Source organism: Canis lupus, chromosome 16 (assembly GCF_048164855.1).
Source record: "Canis lupus baileyi chromosome 16, mCanLup2.hap1, whole genome shotgun sequence".
Classification (NCBI taxonomy): Eukaryota; Metazoa; Chordata; class Mammalia; order Carnivora; family Canidae; genus Canis; species Canis lupus.
The window spans coordinates 40,640,739-40,652,940 of NC_132853.1; the positions used below are offsets into that span (position 1 = coordinate 40,640,739).

The 12,202-nt window shown below is 41.0% G+C and overlaps 1 protein-coding gene across 5 annotated transcripts in view; it reads right to left on the bottom strand.

Annotated features, from left to right (window-relative positions):
- Positions 1-12,202, bottom strand: part of STAT3 (signal transducer and activator of transcription 3) — a 75,072-nt gene extending 62,870 nt beyond the window's left edge. For 2 of the 5 annotated variants that reach the window (XM_072780616.1, XM_072780613.1), the window contains exon 1: positions 12,017-12,201. The gene's annotated coding sequence lies outside the window, so the exon portion shown is untranslated. Of the gene's footprint in view, positions 1-12,016 lie in introns of all 5 variants that reach the window. The other 3 variants (XM_072780617.1, XM_072780614.1, XM_072780615.1) reach the window with 2 other exon arrangements.

Genomic DNA, 12,202 nt, shown 5'->3' on the forward strand with positions numbered 1-12,202 from the left:
GTTGTGAGTTCAAACCCCACATTGGGTGTAGAGATTACTTAAAATCTTTAAAAAGATAAATAAATAGGAAGGAAGGATCTCCAAAGCATTTTTCCTTAGTAAACTATATGCCTACCATTTACCTTTATCTCCAGAACAACAACGATTTATGAACCCTGTAGACATGACTTTGTTAATCCGAAAAAAGACTTTATATTGGGATGCCTGAGTGGCTCAGTGTTTGAGCGCCTGCCTTTGGCTCAGGGTGTGATCCCGGATTCCCAGGTTCGACTCCCGCATCGGGCTCCTTGCATGGAGCCTGCTTCTCCCTCTGCCTGTGTCTCTGCCTCTCTCTCTCACTCTCTCTCTCTCTTTCTCTCTGTGTCTCTCATGAATAAATAAATATCTTTAAAAAAAGAAAAAAAGAAAAAAAGACTTCATAGCTTATGGTTCTTTAAAGCAGCATATCTCAAGCCAAGGATCATCTGTTTGAGAATACCTGATTGCTTGTTAAAATGACCCTAGATCTACTAAAATCAGACTCTCTGGGTCAAAACCATAGAATCTTCTTTTTGTTTTAAACAAGTATCCTGGGGGTTCTTTTTTTTTTTTTTTTTTATCCTGGGGGTTCTTGTATTAAAATCTTTAGACTAGTAGTTCTTAAACTTTTTGGTCTCAGGACTCCTTTATATCTTTAAAAATAAGGACCTTAAAGAACTTTTGTTTATGAAGGTTATATCTACTAATATTTATTATATTAGAATTTAAAATAGAAATTTAAAAAATATTCATTAAAAATAATAAACCAGTTATATATATTTTTTTAAACTTTATTTATTTATTCATAGAGACACACAGAGAGAGAGGCAGAGACACAGGCAGAGGGAGAAGCAGGCTCCACGCAGAGAGCCTGATGTGGGACTTGATCCAGGGTCTCCAGGATCACGCCCTGGGCTGCAGGCGGTGCTAAACCGCTGTGCCACCGGGGCTACCCCTAAACCAGTTATATATTAACATAAATAACATTTCTGTGGAAAAATAACTATTTTCCAAAACCAAAAAAATTAGTGGAGAGTGACACTGTAAAAGTTTTGGAAATTTCTCTAATATCCAGCTTAATAGAAGACAGCTGGATTCTCATATTTGCTTTTGCATTCAATCTGTTGCAGTATATAGCTTTGATAGAAGTGAATGAAGAAAACTTGATCTAACACCAATTGGAAAATGAAGGTTATCTTAATAGCCTTTACAGATAATTTTGGATATTCCTTAACATCACACCAAAATTCAACAAGTGGTAGTTTCTTAAAGATTAGATGCAATGTAGATTGCATGCTGTTGGATCTCAACTAACTTTTCATACTCAGCTGCACTGAGATCCATTAGTCTATTCTGCTTTTGGGGTTTTGGATTTTGTTTTTTTTTTTTAAATCCATTTGACAGAGTCAGAGAGTAGAAGTGATGGGAATGGCAGAGGGAGAGGGAGAAGGGCAGAGCGAGTGGGAGAAGCAGGCTTCCTGTCAAGCAGGGAGCCTGACACAGGGCTCCCAGGGCTCTATCCCAGAACTGTGGGATCACAACCTGCGTAGAAGGCAAACACTCAACAGACTGAGCTATTCAGGTGCCCCTATCCTGCATTTTGAGTAGAATGTTTTCCCAAACATGATTTAGTAATGTTGTACATTAATCATTTGGAAAACACTACTTCAGAGACACACAGACCTTTCAAATACCAACACATTTCATTATAAACTATTAAAAAAAACATTTGTTTTATCATTTAAAAAGTTTAATATGGAAAAACTGTCAAACTCAAAATTTATTTTCCCTCAAAAGCTTAAATTTTATCATTGGCAACAAAGATTGCCAGTTGTTTTCCTTGAAGAGATGGCTTCCCTTCTTTCATTTGTGAGAAAATGTCTACCAGCATACCAGTTGGTCTGTCATTCTTTCAGAGTAAAGATGGTGTTTCATTAAAATAAAAAAAAAAAAAAGGCAGCTAGTTTGAAATTGTAACTGAAATGTTCCCACAAGATCTCTTCCCTGAGACAACCATCATACTTCTGTGTGCAGCCGAAGTGCTTTATGCCTACCTCCCATTTCATCACAGGATATCAAAAAAGGCACATCCTCCAGAGTTGAAAGGGAAATGAAATTAATATTGTTTACTGTTGTGTCATGGACATTCTTAAGTAAAGTCATTTTTTCCTTCTGTGAGTACACTACATACAATAACTAGCATTAAGTGTAAATGACAACTAAGTAAAAGATACAAATAACATTATGGAAGTAATTTTGATATCAAAGACACCCTGTGAAAGGTCTCAGGGCCCTGAGGGGTCTGTTGGCAATACTCTTGAGAACTGCTTCTATAAATTTAAACTGAAGCATCAATGAGCAGCCCATCCAAGGGAACAATACAAAAATCAAAACACAGCTTCTGCCCCACTTGCTCAAGGACACAAAATGGCATGTTGTTTTAGGACTGGAACAGTTGAAATTAATGGAAACTGGGCCCTAACATCATAGGTAATATGAACAGCAAGCGTTCAAAAAAATTGAATGGGGGCAGGCACAGGGTAAAGGTAAGGAAGTAAAGGCAATATTCCTATCTGCCCAAGTGACAGATTGGAGTTTCATTTAATGACATAGCTAGACTTCTCCCCAAAATTAAAGTTTCAGAAGAATGTGTTCTCTGTTAACTGAAAAGCTACATTTCTAAACAGTATGCATTTGATGGTTACAACATTTAAAGTATAGATGTACAGATTTATTCATATGTGCCTAAAGACAAATATGAGAATATTTACCACAACATTGTTTTCTGTCTTAGATTCTATGGTCTATGGCTATCATTAGATTAAATAAATTATTAATTTTTTTTAAAAGAGGGGGATCCCTGGGTGGCTCAGTGGTTAAGGGCCTATCTTTGGTCCAGGGCGTGATCTGGAGTCCTGGGATCAAGTCCCACATCGGGCTCCGTGCATGGAGCCTGCTTCTCTCTCTGCCTGTGTCTCTACCTCTGTGTGTGTGTGTGTCTCTCATGAATAAATACATATAATCTTTAAAAAAGGGGGGGGGGGCACCTGGCTCACTTAGCCAGTAAAGCATGTGACTCTTGATCTTGGGATCATGAGTTTGAGTCCCACATGGGGGAGGGGTAGACTGTACTTAAAAAAAAAAATCTAAAAAAAAAAAAAAATCAAAATAAATTATAGCATCCATAGTCCAGAATACTATGTACATCTTAAAAACACGAGACAGGTGTGCCTGGCTGGCTCAGTCAGAAGAGTGTGCGACTCTTGATCTCGGGTAATGAGTTCAAGCTCCACATTGAATGTAGAGATTACTTAAAAATAAAATCTTAAAAACAAACAAACATGAGACAGACATAAACATATTCACGTGGAGTGTTTACTAAGATAAACAAAGTGACAAAAAGTAAGATACCTTTTGATATGTGTATAATGTACTACATTTTTAGGGAAGGGAAAAAGAAATAGTATATTTGCATGTATACAAATGAAATCACTTTGAAAAAAAATAAGAAATGGATAACTAGCTGTCCCTGGGAAAAGTTCAGAGAATAAGGTGAAAAGAAAACTCTCCATTTACTACAAACCTTTTGGTACTGATTAAACTTTTTCTTTCTTTCTTTCTTTCTTTCTTTCTTTTTTTTTTTTTTCTAAAATATTGCTTTTACCATAAAGAAAACTGGAGTCTGGAACTGAAAAACAAAACTGATATACTCTTGCAGCAAATCTGTGGTTGAGACCAGCTAGCATTCATCTTTCCTCAGGAAAGGGGAAGTAGTTTAATCCAGGCTGTATGGTGTGGGTCTCTAACTCCCACCTCCAGCTTCATTCTCCCTTCCTCAGGAGATATTCTCACTGGGTATATAAGAACGGTACTCTCACTGGAAAGCTTAGGGTAAACTGAGGCAGAAGCCTATGGAATCACACAGGACACCTTGGATTTTTCTGCAGAAATAGGATTTTAACTAATAGGCTTTACTTTTTACCGCAGTTTTAGGTTCAAAGCACAACTGAGCAGAAAGTACAGAGTTCCCATAAACACACCACCCCATCCCTCTACCCCCCCAACAGGCACAACCTTGTCCACTATCAACATTTGGCACCACAGCGGTACACTGAGAAACAGGAATTTCAGACAGTTCCATGAACCCAATATTCTCCAAGACAATTATGTGGACCTTAAAGTGTCCCCACGTGCTTTGGCTCCCTTACAATCCACTCTTATTTACACGCTTCAGTGCAAAGGGACAATAACACATAGAATTAAGAATAAATATTGAGATTTGTGGGGCGTCTGGGTGGCTTAGTCAGTTGAGCGTCTGACTCTTGATTTCAGCTCGGGTCATGATCTCAGGGTTGTGAGGTCGGTGCTGGGTGAGGGGCCTGCTTGGGATTCTCTCTCTCTCTCCTTCTCTTAAAAAAGACCAAAAACAAAAAAACACCCAGGAGTTTCCAAATTAAATAGAATGCGATACATGTTAAAAAAAAAAATAAAAGAGGGGGAGGGTACCCGTGTGGTGCCGGTTTCGGCTCAGGTCATAATCTCAGGGTCCTGAGATGGAGCCCCACCCACCTAGGGCTCTTGAGTCTGCTTGTCCCTCTCCCTCTACTGCTCCTCCTCTCTCTCTCTCTCTCTCTCTCTCTCAAATAAATAATCTTTTAAAAATAATAAGAAAAAAAGAAAGAAAGAAAGCAAGCAAGCAAGCTAGCTAGCTATTTGGCTCCAGAATGCTTCAATTATTCCACTTGGCCCAATGTATAAGACAGGTACCATCCTAATTATGTTTTATTTTGGTTAACATTTCAATAAATTTGCTTTCCCTAAACATATTGATTAAGAAGGAACCCAAATTCCAAACTGATTTGCCAGACAAAATCAGTCTGAGATTAAATATTTATCATGTCTAAACCACAAGTAGAAAAGAATTCAAAGGCTGACTATTTTAATGCTAACTCGATGCGATATTGCACTGTTTGGTTTATTAGAGAGGTAATTACACAGCTAACATAGGTCTTTGGGGTTTTGAGGATTACCCTAGTGGGGAGAGTAGGGGAGGACAAAGAAGGAAAGTCTAATGTTTTTCACTCTGCCAGAAAAAGTGTCTGCTAAACTACAAAACAAAATTAACATTAGAAAAGATGTGAAAAATATGCATTTTAGGAAGCTTTCACTTAAGCAGGTGCTCAAATTCAGACTCAAATTGCCATTTCTCAAAACCAGAATGAGTGGTCAGGATACCGAAAACTAATAAAATCAATCAACAAAGCGGGAAAACAGGTGGTTAACACCAGACTGGGCAGGGTTTTCCTCAATTGAGCTCACCTTCGCTAATCTAAATCAGTTTTCAGAAATGGCTTTTACAAAAACTACCCAAACATCCCCCTAATAATTTGTGCTCCTCCTCCACAATAAGGAAGCCATTTATTTACCAGAAGGTTTACTTTCTCTTTCAAGCTCTGCTGGCTTCCTCCTGCCCCACATACGGACTAGATGCAACTGGGGGGCCTTTCTTTCCTGGCTTCTCGGATCCCAAACTGAAGAGTCAGTGTGAGAAAACCCGTTTCAGGGAGAAGCTGAGTGGTTCTTCTTAACCGCAAGGCTATTTTGAATACAGATGCGTTTGCAAAGGTAAGTTACAGGATAAGAAAATAAAGCTCTACTCCTCTGGTGAAAACAGATGCACTTAAATACACACACACACACACACACACACACACACACACACACACAGATGTGAAGGGACAAACCACCTCCTAGCCTCAGATAGGTCATTCATTCTACTTGGGATATGCCACACCCCCACCTTCCGTGTCTGACTCCTCTACCCCTCAAACCTTCAACATCACCTCCAGTTTTAGTGTTATGAAGACCTCTAAGGGACTGTTCAAATTCCTAAGTGTAATACATTTTTAATGTGTGAAATAGGGATCCCTGGGTGGCTCAGTGGTTTAGAGTCTGCCTTCATGCCCAGGGCATGATGCTGGAGTCCAGGGATCGAGTCCCACATCAGGCTCCCTGCACTGAGCCTGCTTCTCCCTCTGCCTGTGTCTCTGCCTCTCTCTCTCTCTCTCTCTCTCTGTGTGTGTGTGTGTGTGTCTCATGAATAAATAAAATCTTTTTAAAAATGTGTTAAATATTACTTAAATAGCCCACAATCATAGGCTTTGGAAGATGCAAAGAGACCTATCACAGGGACCTTCATGTAGACAGGAATTTACGATTTGCCTATTCCTTTTACGTGACAGCCTCCATCTCCTCCACCACAATGTAAATCCCCCTGGTCCCTATTCATTTAGTTTTTTTTCCTATTAGTTAGAATCTCCCAATTACTCCTTCTTTCCTTTGGTTCATTAATGGCTACCATGAATCATAACTTGCCTTTGTAGGTAGATATTTTAATGATATTAATTATTAGCACTCAAATTTTAGCTATCTGCCAGGCACTGTGTAAAGTACTTTAAACATATTATCTTGCGGGACACCTGACTGGCTCAGCCAGTAGAGCATGCGACCCTTGATCTACAGTTTGTGAGTTCAAGCCCCATATTGGGCATAGAGCCTACTATACTATAAAGAAACAAACATATACACATATATATATACACACATTGTTTTGCTTAATCCTCACAACTTCCCTACAATGAAACCTGGTATCTATGTTTTATGGCTAGAGAAACTGAAGCCCAGAGAAGTTAAAGCAACTGACCCAAAGTCTAAGAGGCACTGGATTTGTTTTTTTTTAATTTTATTTTAATTTTTATTTTAATTTTATTTATTCATGAGAGAGGCAGAGACACAGGCAGAGGGAGAAGTAGGCTCCATGCAGGGAGCCCGATGTGGGACTCGATCCTGGGACTCCAGGATCACACCCTGGGCTGAAGGGAGGCACTCAACCACTGAGCCACCCAGGGGTCCTTGGATTTGGGATTAAAGTCCAAGGAGTCTGACCTCATAGCCTGATCTTTCACCTCCTATAGCAATGTTGGATCATGAAACCCTCCAATACACAGCCTAAGAGTTTCGACGCTACAATGTTACCTTATAAATGCTCAAAATAGGTTCCTTTTCCAATGTAGTTAAAAAAAAAAAAAAATCAGGTCAGGCAAAAGTTCACTGATTAGAAGAGTCATTATTCTTATAGATGAGGGTAGCAGAAAGAAAAGCTAGATAATCCAAAACTTACTGTATTCTGGGGGGCAGATTTGCTTTTCTTCTTGTTCTTTTATTAGGCTATTAAAAAGAAATTTGCAATAAATATGTCCCAGATAAATTGGTAAATAGAAAAGGGTACAAAAAAATCTGGAGAAATACATACCAAACTATTAACAAGATATACATAAAATACACATAGTTTATGTTCTACAAATTTAAATTTTTTGTAACAGCAAATATTTCTTTTGTAAGTAGGACAAAACAACTTACTTTTAATGATATGTGAAAAGAATAATTAAGAGAAGAGGTAAGAGCCATGGCTCAGCAGCTTCCTCTCCCCTCAGTTCAGTCCTCCTAAATTAAGAACTTCCACTTCTAGGGACACCTCAGTGGTTGAGCATCTGCCTTCAGCTCAGGGCGTGATCCCGGGGTCCTGGGAGCAAGTCCCACATTGGGCTCCCTGTGGGGAACCTAGTTCTCCCTCTGCCTATGTCTCTGTCTCTCTCTGTGTGTCTCTCATGAATAAATGAATAAAATCTTTAAAAAAAAAACTTCTACTTGTAGCTCCCTGGACACACTCTGCTGTTTTAAGCCTCTGCACATTCATGTTTCTTGGCCCTGTAAGCAACTGTTCACCACTCAACTTTGTCAGAATTCCTATTCATCCTACAAAATGCTGTTCATAGGTGTTCGAAGTAATAAAGGCCCTCTGTAATAAAGCCTTTTTCTCACTCCTGAAGACAATTAATCTCTTTTCCTGGGGCATTTAATAAGAACTTAGATTTACTGAGTTCTTCCTGTGTGCCATGCATTATGCTAAGCATTTTACCTCTTTTATCTCATTGAATCTTTAATGGGCCTCAGAGATAGGCACTGTTATCCTCTACTTTTACAGATAAGAAACTGAGATTCAGGTTCTGAAGAGGAAGTAGCAGATTCAGGATCTGATCCCAGACCTGTCTGACTCCAGAGCATGAGATTTAAACCACTGGGATGCCTGAGTGGCTCAGCAGTTGAGCATCTGCCTTTGGCTCAGGGCATGATCCTGGAGTCCCAGGATTGAGCCCCACATCAGGCTTCCTGCATGGAGCCTGCTTCTCCTTCTGCCTTTGTCTCTGCCTCTCTCTCTCTCTCTCTCTGTGTGTCTCTCATGAATAAATAAATAAAATCTTTAAAAAAAAAAAAGAGAGAGAGAGAGAGAGAGAGATTCAAACCATTTATCCTGTCACCTCCTCTGCCCTGTGTAAAGCAACACATACCTTGGTCCGCATAACACCTCTAGTTCTGTGAAAATAGGAACCATATTTCATTATCCTTGGATACTGCCTAGCACAGTAATCAGCTCTCAGCATAAAATGTTTGCTGATAATAAATAAATAAATTAAAGCAAAACAAAATGAAATGTTTGCCTTATCTGACTTAAGAGTTACAATAATCTTAACATGACAAGTGAGAACTAAGCAGAACAGAAATTCATTCTTCCACACACTATTCCTTTTAAAACTAGAGACATTTCTAACAACTGACCACCAAAGTACCATCTGGCCATCTTGACTAAAGTGCACCATAGTAAGCCAAGGTTCCTAGTAACAAATGTGTAATGGTGATATTAATTTTTTTCACTATAGCCAACAAAGACTGAAACAGCCATTCAGTGTCATCCTGCTGGATCTCACCAAGGCTGCTCCAGAACACCAGGACTCCTTCAAGATTTGGGGATGTCCCTCAATTGCTCTTTTGGTGGTTTTATGAATGACCCAAAAGTTATAGTACAACTGTTCAAATATGGAAGACATAAAATGTAAGTGGCTATTTACAGCCAATTAAAAATCCTAAAAGGCATTTCTGCACTTAAACACACAAATCTGGTAATAAGTCAGAACACCTCTCTTTGGGTCTGGCCCAATTTATAAGCTCAGCCCCAAAGACAACTCCCCTAGGGCAGAGGCCATGTGCACTGATCTACTTTGTACAAATTAACCAATGCCAGGAACATGCCCTACACATAATAGGCACTCCATAATTAAACACTAATACTTGACCTCAAAAATCTTTAAAAGGACAGAATCTGGAATTCTGTGATCTGGCATTCAATGAGGCCTCTAACAAGCAAACATTCCTCCCCTACTCACCTTCCTAATCTACCAGGATTTTGTTCCTACTGTACCATCATACCTCCTCACCCCAAGCTCTTTACACCTATCAAATTCCAACTATTATTTGGGACTCAGATCAAATCTCACCTTTGGCAAGAAGACTTCCTAGACCATTCCAGGTCTCATAACCTCTCCTTCCTCTGAAGACCGGTAGCACTTAGTGCAGCACTATCCAATAGAACTTTCAGGATAGCGGAAATGTTCTATAGCTGTGCTATCCATATTTTAATATATAATAGCTTCTTTGTTGGAGAGCACAGCCTTAACGACTCACCATCTCTTTGAGGACATGTTGCACTATAGGGATAAAGCATTTATCAAGTCCCCTTAGTGGTCTGCAAGTGCTGTGAACAAAGCCTCTGATTCTTCATGGCAACTTTCACAACGTTGCAAAAAGTAAATATTTGTTGACCTGTACACCATCTCTGAGGAAACTGTAAGGTAGAAAGGTGCTGGCCTCAGCATCTGCGATGGTCACTACCTCTGCCCCAACTCACATCTGAAAGTCAAGACAAGTAGAGGCAAGCAGGAGAAAGCAACTTTCTTGAGACACAAATGATCACTGGTGAAGCCACAAGGCACTCTGGATTAAAGGGCATTTTTATCTCCCTCCATTAGCAAATAGCTAAATTCTGATGAAAAGTCATGCGGACTAAAAAGTTTGTGACTTCCCACGTTAGACACAGAAGATGGAAAAATAACCTAGGCAAACCCTATTTCTACTTCTTTTTGCATCTGTTTATTGGCTCTCTCTGTAGGAGTCTTAGCAGCCTGTTGGTGATATTTCACTGTCCAGATATATGTTAGAATTTCAGTGACGCTTTTCCCAGCAGGGTCTACACTCACTCACTGTAAACCAATACCTAATACTTAATATAGTTAGGTCAAAATAACAAACTACACCAAAGGTACAAGTTCTAACACTATGGCACTCCACTGCCTTGGGCAAGTGCTTTGTTCCTTGGGCCTCAGTTCCCCTATCTATAAAATGGGGTTAATGTCATGTGAACTACCTACCCTTTGTACCGCAAGTCATAGCTGTGGATATTTCTAAATAGTTATCCTTCCCAAAAGTACTATATACAGAAATTTTAAAAATCGTGAATTTGCTAGTCGTTTTCCGTGGAAGATTCACTAACAAATATATAGACTTCAAGATCAACCTCCCAATATATACTTTTTTTTATTTTTATTTTTTTTTGGTTTTCCAGATTTCCCCATCTCACTATGCAAATAAATGTCTGAGCAAAAATTCTGCTAGTACTCCAGTCTGGCACATATAACAAGGAAATAAATGTGTTGGCTCAAGGAACACAGACATATTTAATATAAAACAGAAATTTGGCTGAATCAAGTCATAACACAGTCTAAATTCACATATAAAAGATTGAGATGAAAAAAAAAAAAGATTGAGATGATTTATAGTTCTGATTTATTCCAACCAGAGCATTATCAGCACAGCAGCCAAAAAGTTACAACCCATACACAGAACATAGCCTGTAGATCCACACCCGATAAAAACCAGCAGAGACACATTATGTACATTTTTAACTTAAAAAAAAAGTGTGTCCATACCACACACTCACCTGATGTAACAGAGAAAGATATGCACTAAATAAGAAAAAAGCAACTTGGATGAGGGTTTGAATTTTGCTAACTTAAGCCCAACCACACCCCCCAATCACAGGTAAAGTTTGCACACATGGCTTTGCCAAGGCCAGCCTGTCTTTGTTTCCCTCTGCGTTTACCCAAGATCTTGGCTCCAAGACAGAAAACTCCCACTCGCGATTGGTTCATTCTGTCCTATGCAATTAAGCAACACCACAATCCAGTAAACGCAAGGACTCAATTATTTATCTTCTGGCCAAGTTTACCAGGTGTCTATAAAAGAACAATGTCAAGGAAGAAAGAGGCTTATTTCTCCCTAGAACTGGCTTGGGGGGGGGGGGGTATTTTGGTATTTTGCTTTGTTTTCAGAAGGGGAGGAGGGAAGCAGGGTTTTTAATCTAGGGAGAAAAAAAAAAAGCCGGGAAGGAATTTAAAGAGTACAAGACTGTCAATTTCCCTACAGGAAACTTGATTCTTATGCAATAATCCGACCCACAACCAACCAGCCTGTGGGGCTGTAGGGGGAAGACACCTATTCCTACTTCTGGAGGGGCAGGCTGGCTCCTAAAGGAGAGGGCACAGAGCAAGGCCGAGGAATTGGCTCAGCCGGCAGCCGCCGGGGAGCGCAGACAAAGCTCTTTCCCAAACCCCCACCCCTTGATCCCCCGTGATCTCCGCCGGCGTGACAGTTGCTCCTGAGGCCGGAACGTCCCCAGAGCCTCAGGGAGCAGGAAGTCGGGGGGCTGTCCCTCACTCCTGCCACCCCCACCCTAGAGTGTCCTCGCCCCATAGTCCTCCTCCTTAACCCCATTTTCCCTCTCCCTCGGAGTCTGCCCTTTCTCCAAAGAACGAAACTTCCTTCCAGCGCCCCCTGTCCCTTCAGAGGCCCGCTCCTGTCATCCCGGGACTTGTCTCCTGATTGACGCTCCCATCTCCACGTATTCCTCCCCCCTGCCCCACTCAAGTTTCCATCCACAACTCCCCCACACAAGGCAGAAGCTCCTGGACCCTCTGGCACCCCCCACCCGGGGTCCCCGGGCCTGGGGGCCGGTGGGGGGGGCGGCCCCACCCTTCACCCCCTTCACCTGTTTCTCGGGCTCAGGCCCGACAGGCCGGGGCTGCACTTGCGCCGGGGTGCGGGCCGCGGGGCTCCCTCAGGCCGCGGGGCCTCTCCGGGCAGAAGCGGAGAGAGAGCGCGGAGCAGGGGAGCTCGTCAAGGATCCGGTTCGGGCTCGCTCGCTCCGCGGCGACGTCGGAACCCCAGACTCCCC